The sequence below is a fragment of the Crocuta crocuta genome, unplaced genomic scaffold (assembly GCF_008692635.1).
Source record: "Crocuta crocuta isolate KB4526 unplaced genomic scaffold, BGI_CrCroc_1.0 scaffold197, whole genome shotgun sequence".
Classification (NCBI taxonomy): domain Eukaryota; kingdom Metazoa; phylum Chordata; class Mammalia; order Carnivora; family Hyaenidae; genus Crocuta; species Crocuta crocuta.
In genome coordinates this window covers 10,426,182-10,441,445 of record NW_027532002.1, presented here as the reverse complement: position 1 = coordinate 10,441,445, position 15,264 = coordinate 10,426,182, and the positions used below count along the sequence as shown (strand labels likewise).

Here is a 15,264-nt window from a genome sequence, read left to right as displayed (position 1 = left end):
TTTATTTGTAGCTACATTTAGTCCTTTAAGAAACATAAATATTAGATTTGGGAGGGGTGAAGTAAAGACTACATCATCATGAAGATTCTTTCCGAATCTAAAATTCAGCGTGTGAGGTTCCGCAAAGAAATGGATACAATTATCAGGTGCGTGGGCCTACTCTGAAAGAAGTCACAGAGCAGCCTGAGGCCAAATTTTAGTCTACGGGGGTTTGGTTTTCTAGAAGCCCAAGCAGTGACAATCGCCTATCTTTCTGGCAATCACAAACCAGTGCTGTTTCTTCATGTTAAAAATCACTGAAATATCTCCAACCCCTCATTACCTGAAAATGCAAGTTTATGTTCAAAATTCTTTCAGAAAAATATGGTTTACCTTTGAGTAGATTTGAAGTTTTCAAGTCCTCAGAATGCTGAGAACAGCAAAAACCAGATTCTAATCTTCCTATAATGAGGCAATTCTCATGTTATTACGGTGAAAACTTCTGCTGTGTACAATGAAAAAACATAGTACATTCTAAATTTTTTTCCCTTAATGTTTTATTTATTTCTGAGAGACAGAGACAGAGAGAGAGATAGATAGAGAGAGTCAGCGTGAGCAGGGGAGGGTCAGAGAGAGAGACACACACAGAATCTAAAACAGGCTCCAGGCTCTGAGCTGTCAGCTCAGAACCCGACACGGGGCTCGAACCCACAAGCTGTGAGATCATGACCTGAGTTGAAGTCAGATGCTTAACTGACTGAGCCACCCAGGTGCCCCAGTACATTCTAAGTAGATGGGGTCGCCATGACTCTTGCTCTTATTTCTGGAAATTTTATTAATGGTTGAGAAACAATGACCACATAGGAATGAGAAAAAAATTCTCTATTCTTTCTTGAAGGAAATCAGAGTTATAGAAAAATGGGTTCCAGAACACCTCAAGATAACAAACCAGCTGCAAGGTTAAAAATATTATCTTTCTATTTGATGCTAAGCAACGTTGTTGGGTTCCTTTTCTCTAGTTGAATGACCCTAACTGGCCTGGCTATGTAGGGTCACAAAGATACTCCTCACTGTGGAGGATGAGGAAGAAAATTGTGTCTTGTAACTAAATGTTATGCTTCTTGAATGGGTCTGAAGAAGATGGGCTTGAGGTGCCTGGGTGGCTCAGTCAGTTAAGCATCCGACTTCAGCTCAGGGCATGATCTCAGTCTGTGGTTTCGAGCCCCGTGTCAAGCTGTGTGCTGACAGCTCAGAGTCTGGAGCCTGCTTCGGATTCTGTATGTCTGTGTGTGTGTGTCTCTCTCTCTGCCCCTCTCCTGCTCATACTCTGTCTCTCTCTGTCTCAAAAATAAATAAACGTTAAAAAAAAAAAGAGGGAGATAGGCTTAAGGGGAGCCAAGCTGCTAGCATAAGCACTAGTTTGTTTTATTTGGACCGTTTCTGTTCTTCTGTGGTTGTACGGTTTTCTTTAAACTATAAATCCATCACTTTCTCAGACTGGCCCGATGGCAGGGTCCTAGGTGAGAGTGACATCCACCAACTTCCTCTACAATCTCTCTCTCTCTTTCATACTCAGGCAAGACCAAAGCTAAGAAAGTTCCCTCTAATGGACAAGACGCTATCAGGCCAGAGCGCACTAGAGCCGAAATATGACACATGAGTAAAATGAGGCACAAAGAAGAAGTATCTTATTCTCTGAGTTGACTGTCTTCCACCTCCCTACCCGTCCTGCCAGAGTGGAAGTTCTCCAAACACAGGGATCTCATTCTCCGGTGCCTAGAATATGACTGGCATATAGAGAACGCTCAAAAATATATTTTTGAAAGGTAGAGAGGTAAAAGAGAGAGCCATCAAACTCTTACTGGAGAAAATTTTTAAGAGCAAAAGTGCCAGATCTCCTAACACCCAGGTGGTCAGTATTTATGGATTTCCTATAATAAGCTAGATGCAGTATCCAGAAAATAAACAACAGTAGGAACAATCACAGAGTAAGATTCCAATCATTTTGTAGTCAGACAGTAGGTGTCTTCTAGTTTACATCAACTTATACCTGAGAAGCTGATCTCAAAAGAGGGCAGAAAAGTACTAACTGGCATTAAAGTAAAGCACGCGCCTTTCACTGGGAGCGTGTTCTCTGCTGTTTTGCACAAGCTACTTCCCCTATCGCTGTACCAATTTATGGTACTAGAACGGCTACCCAAACTCATATCAAATGACACACTCCAAATTTCCTTTGCCATTTAGTATACATTTTAAATAATGCAGTAGCAGTGAGACTTTTAAAGTAAGGAAGGCATTTAAGGGATCCATTTTATGTCGTGTTCATCAACAGTAGGGGGGACTGGACAACTCTGGGGACAAAGAATCGTTAGAAAGTAGAATTCTTTTTTATTGTAAAGAGTTTTATCCAAGAAAATCTCTTGGCCCTTCTTGTGGCTCCTGTCGTTGGTGATTCCTCCTCATTCACCGACAAGCATCCGGCGCTAGGCCTTTGTCGTTATTCAGTACATGCAGCACTTATTACGTTTAACACAAGGCTTCACATCTGGGTTGAGCATCTATCCCCCAAATGCCTTCCCTACCCTCAACACTGAGGCTCGTTGCCCTTCCTGTCTCCTTTCTTTGTCCTGGCCACCTTCATTTTGGCTTGAGCTATATGCGGCACTTGGGAAAATGACTGCCCTAATCATAATCTTTAAGATCTCTACAGAAAGTGTCTATAACTGGAATTTCCTCATTACTTTAATGTCCTTCTAGTCATAGCTTCATGGGCCTATTATGTGTAAATTAGAAACACATTATTCCACCAGCAAAGCTTTTCTTTCAAATGCATAGAATTTTATAACCTGTCACAATCTATTAAATTCCGAATTGTTTGTACTGAAACTGACTTTTTTCTGTAAGAAGATGTCAAAGGATCTTAATTTCAGCTAATTCTGGCAACCAAAACGAGTCTCCTCTACTTAATAGCTGGCAGTGGTCTCTGCAGTAAAATGCTTCCAGGAACAATTGGAAATTACTAAGATAATAGTGTGTTTCTTTAGATTAGTATCACCTCTGAAATGTGAAGCTTTTGCCAATTCAAAGCTGCTTTGCTGTCTTTCTAAAACTGAATTTCCTGAAAAGTTCTTAAATATTAAGAGGAGTTGATGTAAGTAGACAAGAAGACAGCAAACAGGAAAGCTAATGGACAGACTGTGAGTGACCTGTGGAGAGTTCTAGAATTTCACATGGCCTACTTCCAAATAAGGGAAAACTTGGCAGGCAAGAGCTTGGAATTCTCTTTAGTTTGTCGCTCTTTGCAGAACCCAGTGCTATTTTTTATTACTGTTGCTTTATGGCTTCATAGCCATCAATTGGGATATTTCCAGAGATGATACGTTTTTGGGTGGGAAAAGCATCATGTCCTTCACAACCACCTCATGAAGTGTGATATAAACTCAGCCCGGGAGTGAAAAGTTTGCCATGAGTCATCTCATCTCTGACTTTGGATGTTTCACTCAAATAGCTAATCCTAGGGAGCTATTGTGGGGCAAACCCAGAAAAATTCTATGCTTGATGCTTGATGAGGAGTAACTGATACGGATAGCCAGGCAGGATAGTAAGTGTTCCATGTGCACTGGCTTATATAATCTTACGGAAAACAAAACAAAACAAAAAGAAAAAGCCCATGAGGCAGATTGTATTATTTTTCCCATTTCATGGAGGGAAACACTAAGTCTGAAAAGGAAGAGTTAAGATGTGAACTCAGATCACCCTTTAAGGTTCTTGTTTTGGAAAAGATCCTCAATTTCTCCAGGATGGGATGACGGGATCACAAAAGAGCTCCAGAGACTAGAGCTTTCTCGTTGGTGCTTGTAGGTCTTCTTACCTTTGTGTTGCTGCCGAGCATTTATTCTCCATTAAATAGGGGACCTTTTGGTGTGAAAATGCTAGTAAAGCAGAAGAGGCGCCATATGCAAACAGACACGTTATAGACAGATTCCTGATGCATTTTGAATGACTGATCGGTTCTGTCACTTTGGGACTGAAGAGTTCAAAGTGATGGGGTGTCTGCGTTGCGCCTGTGAAGTTTCAGACAGACAATCGGTCAACATCTGTGAATGCATCATGCCCACGGCTTGGCCTTGTGCACACAAACCAATTGGTGGATGTTTTCACTTTTCTCTCATTTGTTTGTACGTGATATGATTTTCCTTTCCTTAATTTTCCCCTTTCTGTTTGATAAATCCTGCCTGAACAACTCTGAGCTTCTCATTAGAACCGTTTTTACCAGTTGTGCTCATGGCAATGCCAAACGTGGGTATGTTTAAATTAAGTGTTAATAGTGAAAATAATTTACATTTCACCCAAAATAATGGCATATGTTTGCCGTGTTTCATGGGCTATAATCCCGTTATCTGCTTTTCTCTGACTGTGATTTTCAATCAAATTCATTCTCAATAATAAAATTCCCCAAAATGAAATTCTCTATTTTATGTTGACTTGAGACACCTGGGCAACACGTCTCTTACGAGAGTTATAATTTGAATGTATTACACTTGAATGGAGCTGTCTTTTAAGCAGGTGACCTTTGGGTTGCAATGAATAAAACTTCACTCAAACCACATGGAAAACAAAATGTACTTTTTCGGGAAAGTGAAAGATTTGCCAATTAATCAGAAAGTCAAGTAATCAGAACATCCTTTCACAAAGTTCTAGCTTATCAAATTTCATTTTTCCATTTGTCCATTCATCTACTTATCCATTCCATTAAGAGTGACTGAGCATGTACAACGAGCCAGGTACTGGGGACACATGGACAGGGGCTTCACGATCCTTGCACTCAGGGAGTCTTGTCATCCCTCCCTTAATGCTCCTTCCTTCTGAGCATTTCTGTGTGTGTGCTATCGAAGAGTTGCTAGAAAGTGATGCAAAACACAGGAGAGGGGTGAGGAGAAGCTGTAAAATGGAAGAGATCACTCATTCTTAAATCTATTAAAGATTAACATTGGAAATCCAACATTAAGAAGATATTTCTGTGCAATGCACTTATTATTAACTAAAGAACCAATGCATTTCAAAGCTTAAAAAAACTGAGCTCAGTAGTCACTGAGACAAACCTAATCGTTTTCTTTGAATGATACTTACAGCTCTAATAGAAGAAATCTCTGAACATACCTGTTGTTATTAGCTCTTTCTCCTCTCCAACTGTGTGGCATCCTCACAACCTCCCAGAGGGCTGGTAAAAGTCCAGATTTGTGGGCTCTATCCCCACTTTCTGATTCCTGAGGTCCAGGAGGGAGCCTGCAAATTTCCATCTGTAGTAAGTTCCTGGGTGATGCTGATGTTGTTGGTCCAGGGACCACATTTTGAGAAACAGTGTTGTAAATAAATGTTACTTAAAGTGCCAATTGCAGATGGGAACTGTTCATTACCAGCCTGGGATGAGATAAGTACAGAAACTGAAAGGAAGCAGTGGGAATCTTTTATAATTTGACATTGCCAAGTCAAATTATAAGTGCATGATCCAAGTGCATGATCAGTGGGCAAATTTCACTGAATAGCTGAGCTTGTGGCTGTCAGATATGCCTTGTGAGTCACATGTGGTATAAGATACATTATATAATACATACGTATATATATTATATATATATATATCAATCACACACACACACACACACACGGAGCCCACATTTTATTCTGTAACAGACTGGGAGTAAAAACACAGGTGGTTCACCACACATAGTTTGAGAAGCACCACTCTCTAAACCACTCATGAGTCAGAGTCACCCCTTCTCCAACAGTTTGGGGCAGGTGGGAGGAGGAAGAGGCCATATTTTGGCCTGACGCCCTCTGCCTGAGGAGGTCCAGAGGAAACAGACCCTGGGTGTGACGCCACACGTCCGTGGAGTGGATCAGCCCAGGGGCCAAGGAGATTGTGCTTATTTGAGGCTGGAGGCCTGGGAAAAGAAACTGACCAGTCAGAATTTAGGATAGCCAACCCTCTGCAAGGGTCAAACCACATAACAGGAAGGTTGGATGCTTCCCAATGAGATCAATACAGGTACCTCAATTGCAGGCAGCCAAGATTTGAGACTCAGTGCAGGCAGCTCTTAATTGTCACAGAGTCATCTGATCCCAGGTCTGGGAAGCTGACTTAATACCTTGGCTTAGAAGCTTGGGCATGACTAAATCTGCAGGTGGAGACCAAGGGCAATTCCTATCATGGGTGCACCCTAGCCCTGGAAAAGGGAAAACAAAAAATCATCCTTCTATCTCAGCTACTTGGTCTGGCATTTTGTTTTACCTCTTCAAACATTTTTATTAAAATTTCCAGTCTTCTGATTTCTGTCAGGATTCAGTTGTGTTTAGCCTTAAATTCTAGGATCCTCTTGGGCTGGCTAGAAGGAAAGCCATGTGATGGGGCCTCCATGATTTCAAAGCTTGATGAATGTGCCTCAAACTGACTCTGCTAACTGTCTTTTCAAATGGATCTCCTGATAGCTCTACGATTTTACCAGCTGTGATTTATTTTTTAATATTTTGCACTTCAAGCTCTGATAAATTCAGTGTTCTTTCTGAGCACTTGTACAAATTAGCCTGTAGTCAGAGGAGGCTAGCATTTTTACATGTTCAATACGTCAAGGCCTGATAAACAGTCATTACAGCTGTCTGTTTGCTTTTCTAGTCCCCACTAAAGTCTGCTCTTCTCTAAAGCCCTCCTAGGCTGGAGTCACCCTAGGAAGAGGTTTCCATTATCTTGTATCCAGAAATAGCCACCAGCTTTGCTCTAATGGCTTCCAGTCACCCATTTGAAAGAGTGACCTTACATGCCCACCAGCTACCTCCCAAGGCCTTGGCCTCACAGTAGGAAAACTAACTGTCCCAGAAATGGGACACAGTGGTACTACCAAGCTTCTCATAAAGATATGAGTTCCAAGGTGATGAGCTAGAGAAGCAGGAAAGAGAGTAACACAGACGGCATGCACTGGTCATGGGTCAGACCTGGGTTTGATTCTCACTGTATCATTTGGAATGCTTCTGATTGCAAGTAACAGAAAACCCAAGTCAAACTAGTTTAACAGCAGAGGAAATTTAGTGGCTTGTATTGGTCCAGAGGCAGAGCAGGCTTCTGAGGTGATTGGTCCAGGGGCTCAAGGACATCAGTGGCTCTTCTCTCCACTCTACTGTTTCAGCTCCATCCTTGGACTGATTCCCTAAGTTCCCTCAAGGATGCAAGACTGGCTGCAGGTTGCAATTGGGCTTCCTTATTAGGGGCCGTCAGGGGAAGAAAAGGGAGAACTGGTCTCTCACAACCAGTGAAAGGAAAGTTGGTAACTTAACTATGATTGGCTAAGAGAATGCCCTGGCACTGCATTGGCTGCAGTCTGGTTTATTTGAGCCAATCACTGTGCAAAAAAGCTAAGACTTCCATGATTGATTTAAACCAATTAGAGTCATTCATTAGAGTTAGGGGTGGAGCTGATGGCTCAAGATCAAAAGTATCTACACCTCAGGGGAGGAAGAAATGGCAGGTGGAGGTCAACCACCATGCTCATGATGCTGGCTCTACTACTCTCATCCCTTTGACCTCCTCATTTAACCTCTCTGAGCCTCACTTTCCTCATCTATAAATTGAAGATTACCTGATACCCACCTCCCTGGTTGTAATAGAGATTAGGAAAGAGATAAGAATAGTAGGGAGCTTTGCCATGTGCCTGGCACACCATAAGTGCCCAGTGAAAATTAGGAGGGAGAAGATCACCGGAAGTAAGTATCCATTGTATTTGGACATTACATGCTTCCATAGGCTTGTCTGTCTCCAATAGTTCTTCCCCCTTAGTGGATACAAGTGAAATGGTCATAAATGGACACAAAGACTGTCTAGAGAGACCATTTTATGATGATTTATCCAGACATTACTTAGGTGGGGGGAAGAAAAAACTCAAACTAGGCAGTTCTATTACATTCGAAGAGTATCGCTGGGTAGTGATTTTAAGAATAATAGTAATAATGATAATAATAATATTAAAACAAAGAAAGTAAATGGAAGAGAAAGATGAAAATGATGATAGAATGGGAGTGACTGCAATTCACTGAGCACTGTTGGGTGTTATAGTGGGCACTTTGCATGAGTTGTGAGCCCTTGACGTTGGTTTTATTATATCTATTTGTACATGAGAAATGGAAATTTATCTAAACTAAGGAGTTTGCCCGAATTCAGTAGGCTTTGAGTGAGAAAACCTGGATGGGAACCCAAATTACTGTGACTCCAAAGTTCATTTCATGTCTGCATTTCAAAACTACTTGCAAAGGAGGGTGCCCTCATTCATTCACCCATTCATTCATTCCCTCACTCAGGCTCCCAGCAGCTGGCCCTGGAGCCCCTGGCAGTATTGGTGTTGAGGAAAAGAAAGACGAATAAGACACAGCAGTGCCCTCAAGAACCAGACAGTGCCCATGTCCTGGGATTCCTGGCTTATTCGAAGAGTTCCCAGGGCAAGATTGTATGCGGCCGGGTTTTGCGCTCTTTCTCAGTCAAATGAGAACTGTTGAATCACTAATGATGATGGAGGCACAGCGTGCACCACAGTCTGCAAGACACAGGGACCGCCCTCTCCCCTCAGCTCCCTCTGCCATCTGCTCTCCTCAGTGAGATAGTTTCATCTTGAGCTATCTCAGGGCGAAGGAGGTCGAACCATCAGAGGTCACCTTAACTACCCATAACTCTGCTCCAAAGAAATCATTGTTTCAGAGGAAAATGACTGTGACCAGTCAGATTCTTCTTTATTCAGAATCTAGACTAGATGAAGAGAATGGGTCTTGGGGGTTTATATTGTTGATTCTGTTCAATTCACCCAACTGTGTTGAGATGGCCTGTGTACTGGGGATATGCAAATGAGTATCACAGTGCCTCTGGCCTCTGGGGTCCACAAGCCGGCAGAGCAGACAGAGGCACATAGAATGTAATATGTATTAGAATAGAATTGTCTAGTATGCCTCAGTAGGGCTGAACAGGTTGTTAAAATTGCAGCAAATGAGCCCAGACGGGTAAACACATGCTATCCTGACGGCACATCCACCTGCTCCACTGTATCCATCTTCTGTCTTTTCTGTCCTGAACCCATCTCAAGGAACTTCTTCCCACTCAGTGGCCCCAACTTCCCCATGATCCCTAAACAAGGGCCTCCAAGACCCGGCCCCAGCAGGGCAGTGGCCCTCTGTTTAGTTTGGTCTGCAGCTGGGCATACCAATTGTTAAATGTTTTGAAGGTCAGCTCTGAATGAAGGTACATCTCATGTGCTTCCTAGAGTCCAGGGATGGGAAGGAAAGTTGGGGTCAATGGAAGGGAGATGCCCCCACGAACACACATGCATGGAATATCGGTCGTGTACTCAGATCTCTGGCCCGCACCTTGAATCATGCCCCCCGGAACTTTCCCAAATGTTCCTGCTTTACCCTCATCCTGAAGTCATCCTGCTCTGAGTTGGACGAAGGCAGCTGCTTACTGCTAAAGTCAGCCAGAGGGAGCAGACATGGGTCAGAAATAGAGGTCAGAATTGAGGTCTGCCTCCTGGGAATCAGCCTCAGTGTCCTCTGAACTTTCACTTTGGTTTTTGCAGAAATAAAGGACTCAAGAACCAGATGGCTGGATCCTTTTATCTGAGGATTGGAACTCTATCCATTAGGATGATTTTGGCTACTAGTAAAAAGAAAAAAAAATCAAACTGGCTTAAACAAATGGGAAAAATCAAAGGAAAAACACTATGGATCCCAAGCATGGCTCTGTCTCAGTGTCTGAATGATCCTAGTGACCGCGGTGTCTGTTTTCTGTCATCCTCAGTTACCTCCAGCCTCAGGTAGGCCCTCTTCATTGTTGCAAGATGGCAGACAGCAAGCAAAGTCAGAAAAAGGTTGTATGTTCTGGTGTTTCTGTCCTCCAGAGAAAGGAAATCTTTTCCCACAGCCCTCCAGGTGGCTCAGCCTTCTATCTCACCATCAGAAATGGGTCACATGTTCATTCCTGGCCAATGGCCAGTGAAGGGGTTGCAGGCACACTCTGGCTTTTTCAACCAAGATTCCCAAATTCTTTGCCAGCAATCAAGAATGTCTGCTACTAGAACCTACTGAAAAGAGAAAGGTGGAAGTGGAGAAGATGATGTTGGTGAGTGAGGTGTGGAACATGGGAGTGTGTCACTAGGAATTAGAAGTTAAAAGGCAAAGGATTTTGAAGTAAAGAAATCCGGTTTGGAATGCTAGTATTACTTATGTCATTGTTTTAGTTGTTAATTACTATGTGACAATCGACCCCCAAACCTGATGCATTAAAACAACTACCATTTAGTTTTGCTCACTGATCAGCAGATCAGCTTGGTGGTTCTGCTAATCTGGGCCAGGCTCAGCTCATCTGGACTCTTTCAAGCATCTTCAGGAGGCTGGCTGGTGTGGGATGGTCTCTGCTGGGGCACTTTGTCTCTGTCCCACACGGCCCCTCCTCCTCTAGCAGGCTGGGCTGGGCTGCTGTGTACCGACTGCGTGCCCGAGTTCCAGGACAAAGAGTGGAAGTGTTGGAGGCCCAGACTCAGAACAGGGACACTATCAACGAAGTCTCATTCCATTGGCCAGAAGCAAGCCATGAAACCAGTCAAAAGCTGCAAAGTCACGTTGCAGTGTGGACCCTGGGAAGAGCGAAGAATGGTAATCACTTTGGCAATCAATCTACACCATGACCTTTGCAAGACATTTCTTTTCTCTGCACCACCATTTCATCACCTCTAAAATGACGGTAAGAATAGTATCGACCTCAAAGTCTGACTTGAGGACTAAGTGAGAAAATGCATGTAAAGTGCTTAACACAGTGGTGGGCGCATCGTAAGCATTAAATAAGTACTAGCTTTTATTACGCTTGTATTGTAATTAGTCTGATTATCATTATTATTATAGTTGTTTTAATGATTATTATGATTTTGAGTATCTGTCTGCTGGGTTACGACTCCCCCTAGGATACAAACCTAGTGAACTAGCTTCCAAAAAGCCCAGACTATATGGAAACCCTAGCTGGTTTCTCAGAAGCCTGTTAATCAAGGGAGGGTGATTTCTGAGAGCTCCCCATCTGCCTTCTCCCTGCTGTTTGGTGAGTGCTGTTCTCTCTGGGTTTTTGCTGTGCTGGCTGCTTGGAGCTCCCTGAGCTTTGTCCTCATTTGGAACCCTCCAAGGAACAGTGGTTAGCTGCTATTTCAACAGAAACCACTAGTTTGGGCCAGCCTGCCTCCTGGAGAAAGGGAGCAGGCTTCACCCCCGGGACAGCGGATTTTCTGCTCCTTTCCGCTGTTCCATCTGTGCCCGGTGCCGAACTCTCTAGAGGCGATAACGTGGTTTATGGTGCCCGGGGTGGGCTGTGTGCAGAGGAAAGAGAAATCTCGCACCCTCGTCTCACACTGACTCCCACCCAAGCCTCCAAGAATTAAAACCAGTTGGCCATTTCTTGGAAAAGGGAATTTGTCTCTTAAATCTGCAGAAGAGATGTTTTTAGGGTCTTTTTTTAATAGTTGTTTTGTTCATGATGAAAAACACCCCCCAGTGCAAGTCCCAGCGTCTATACCCCATGCAGACTCTGAAAGCACCAAGGAGGAAAGACACAGGAGCTCGTTCCACACGGCAGCCTGCTAATTTCATTTGCCACTACGGTTTTCCCATCTGCTAAGGGACCAGCCCAGACAATTTTCCACGTATAATTCACAGTCCTTCGTAATTGAAGCTCAGGCAGAATCAACAGCTTGATCAAAATGCCACGGCAAGGATTCAAAGGAAGGCACTTCGTTTTCCGTCCTTGCTCCATGCGAAGCCGGTGCTGCCCTTCCGTGCATGCACCTCCCCTCTGTCCTGCCCTCTGGGTCTCTCGTTCTCTCTCCCTACGTTGTGTCACAGCCTTCCCAGTTTCTCCGTGTCTTTCCCCTTTATGGAGCACTCGATTTCTACCTCACAAATGCACTGCCACTGCGACCATTGTCAGGGCTCCACCACATAATTGTGGCCCCCACCCCCAGGTCATCTGGCCATGGCCAAGATGGATGCTCAGTTTGCATTATTTATATCTTTCCTCTGTGTTCCAGTGATGTGCTTTTGCATAACATATGTAAAATTCTGCTGACATTGGGAATTCGTTTGCTTTGAGATGCTCAAAAAGAGGGGCTGGCTGCGACCTGCTGTGTGTAAATTCACAAGCTCTCAGACAGCTTGGCTTTGTCTCCCTGAGAATTGGAAGATGGCTTCTTGTGAGAGTTCTTCAGATTACACTTGACAGTCAGGTGAGCACTTTTGCTTAAGAGCTTTGGTTCTGTCTGGGCTATTGGTCTTCTGCCTTCAAAAGGACAGGGCAAGGTACTAAGGCCCATCTGAAAATTCGAAAGCAAGCCTGTCCCCGCACTGCAACTCCAGCCAGAGACTATCAGAGCAAGGAGACCTCAGACCATCTGATTTAATCTCATCATTTTTAGAGGAGGAAATTGAGGCTCAAAAACATTAAATGGTTCGCCAAGGGACTAGACTTAGAATGTCACCATATTCCGTCCTTAAATTCCTTCCGGTAAGACAATATTGTTACAAGGGGGCAGGCACCCTTGTAAGCACTTTACATGTTGTCTCGTTTAATCCCCATGGAAGACTCATACACCAGGACTTGTTTCTATCATTCTCTCTTCATAGGTGAGGAAACTGAGGCACAGAGAGGTTAAATAACTTGTCCAGGGTCACACAGTACTAAGCAGCAGCACTAGGACTCAAACCCAGTTAGCCTGGCTCAAGAGGCCCTGAACTGCCCACTGTCCTAAGGCCTCTCTGAGCTGCCACGCTGATTCCAGAAGAATACCCGAGCTCCACAATTTGCATCATAAGACCTGATACGGTTCTGCCCCTCCTGACTTTCTCTGCTTCATTTCTGCTCCTCCTCAGAATGTAGCCCCATGTTGGGAAAGGCAATCTTATGCCTACTGTCTTTTTTATGACTTAAAATAACATGCATTGCTGTGTTACCATAGTAAGAGGCGATAGCGTCTTCACTAAGGAAACTCCAAAGAGACCGTCTGTAAGTACAACATACGATATATATTTCATATGCATAATTCTGATGCCCTTATACATCATGTCATGGGATGGATTCAGAAACCGTAAGTGATAACTCTGTTCTCTATGACAGTTGTTTCCAAATGTCACTTCGTGACAAAGCTTTCACGGACTCAGAAAAATAAGGGCAAGCATGTAATAAGTGTGAGTATAATGTGTGTGTGTAATTATCAGTTTGTAAATGTCCTTTCTTGGGAAGCAATGTCACTTATTCAAAGACTGTGGGCTCTTGTTCTTTTAAAATTATCAAAGGCAGGAGGAAAGGGCAAGAAATGTTCTTTTGTAAAATAACAGGGTTTGTCACATTGAGAAAATCTGGGGATATTATATTTGAGTTTCTTCATTTTTTGACATTTTATTAGATTCTTGGTTTATATACTTTATTTAATTAACTTATTCAAAAGCTAAGCAACCTCTAGGTCACCTTACCAAGATGATCCATGGTCCTAAACTCTTCAATCCAGAGTATCTTCTCAGAGCTAGTGGGGCTCAACCCTTTTAGAAGTACAGAGCAGGAGTGCCTGGGTAGCTCAGTTGGCTGAGCGTCTGACTCTTGATTTCGGCTCGGGTCATGATCTCATGGCTCGTGGGTTTGAGCCGTGAGTGGGGCTCTATGCTGACAGTGTGGAGCCTGCTTGGGATTCTCTCTCTCCCTCTTTCTCTGCCTCTCTCTCTCTCAAAAATAAATAAATAAACTTTAATAATAATAAAAAATAGAAGTACAGAGCAGACCTCTGTCTCTTGGTGGCCTTTTCTTCAGAGCCTTGCCTCCACTTAGGCTCTCATGCTCTGACACAGCCCATGATGGGCCCGTTCTGACATGGCCTTTGGCCCAAATTACCCACCACTTTTCTACTTCTCTGGACCTGGGCCTCACCTCCTAGTTGGAGAGAAGGTTTAGGCAGCTGTGAGATTTCACTGCAATACATTTTTTAGGGCTTTGGCATTCTAACACAGGATGCTTATTGCTCCAAAGGGTAATTTCCTCTTGTGGAATTTTAGGCAGTGAAGCCAACTGTGGCAAAAAGCTCCAAGCAGCACTGGAGAGCTAGTCTTGAGCACTTCAAACGAGAACCGTCAGGGGGGCCCCCTGAATGTCTATCCTTAATCCAACCTGGCTGCTACAATCAACAGAGCAGTAGCTAATGATGCGCTAGGAGACTTAGCCCTTAGACATCGAAATCATTCAGATACCTGTGGAGGAAATGGGTCGAAGGAATAATGATCATGTACTGGTCTAACCACAGATTTCCTGTCTCCCTTTGTCTGTCTCACCCCCTGCAGACCTCCATCTCCCCTTCCACTCTTCATTCTCTATCTTCTCTTGTGTCAGAACATTTTATCCATATAGTTGAAAAATGTGTGTAGTTTACATATCCACACATTGAGACTCTCTGTAGGTTCTATGATCTCTTATGCAATTTGGAGATGGATTTTTAAACTCTTACAAAGAAGAACTAGCAGGGGCGCCTGGGTGCCTCAGTCAGTTAAGTATCTGACTTCAGCTCAGGTCATGATCTGGCAGTTCGTGAGTTCCAGCACTGCATCCGGGTCCTGTGTTGACAGCTTGGAGCCTGGAGCCTGCTTTGGGTTCTGTGTCTCCCTCCCTTTCTCTGACCTTCCCCCACTCATGCTCTGTCTGTCTCTCTCTCCCTCTCAAAAATAAATAAACATTAAAAATTTTTAAAAAAAAATAAGAACTAGCAGGACATCAAGGGCTCTCAGCACAACAAGCCTTATTAAAATAGTAATCTTCAAATTTTCTTTTGAAAACTTAGAGAATGACCATCAGAGGCCCAAAGAGGAGCAGGTATGTGTGGAGGAGGGGATACGTAGGAAAGAACCAAGCAATATGGCTTATGGAACCCATAAAGATAGAGTATCTATCAGGTTATGGTTCAAGAAATGTTTTTGCTTTTCTTATAGCGTCCAGTTATATGACCTGAGAGAATTAATGCTTGTCTTGGGAGACTTAGGATGACATGTCTGAAACTCAGGGTGTTACAGAGATTCTAGGAGATGGGCCCATGCTCACCCCAGCTATGTTTTCTATACCACTCCATCCCACCACAGGGCCCTTCTATGGACTTGGGATGGCAATCCCACCATTCACTATACTATTAAAGGTCTCCTTCTGCTTCATTACTTCTCAGAGTTGGGGGAATATACAGCTTGAAGTAG

The 15,264-nt window shown here is 43.6% G+C and overlaps 1 long non-coding RNA gene across 1 annotated transcript in view; it reads left to right on the top strand.

Annotated features, from left to right (window-relative positions):
* LOC144240957 (uncharacterized) overlaps positions 1-9,638 on the top strand; it is a 41,402-nt gene extending 31,764 nt beyond the window's left edge. Inside the window, exon 5 of the long non-coding RNA XR_013337898.1 lies at positions 9,585-9,638. This is a non-coding gene — a long non-coding RNA (uncharacterized LOC144240957). The remainder of the gene's footprint in view (positions 1-9,584) is intronic.
* The last annotated feature ends 5,626 nt before the right edge of the window (positions 9,639-15,264 follow it).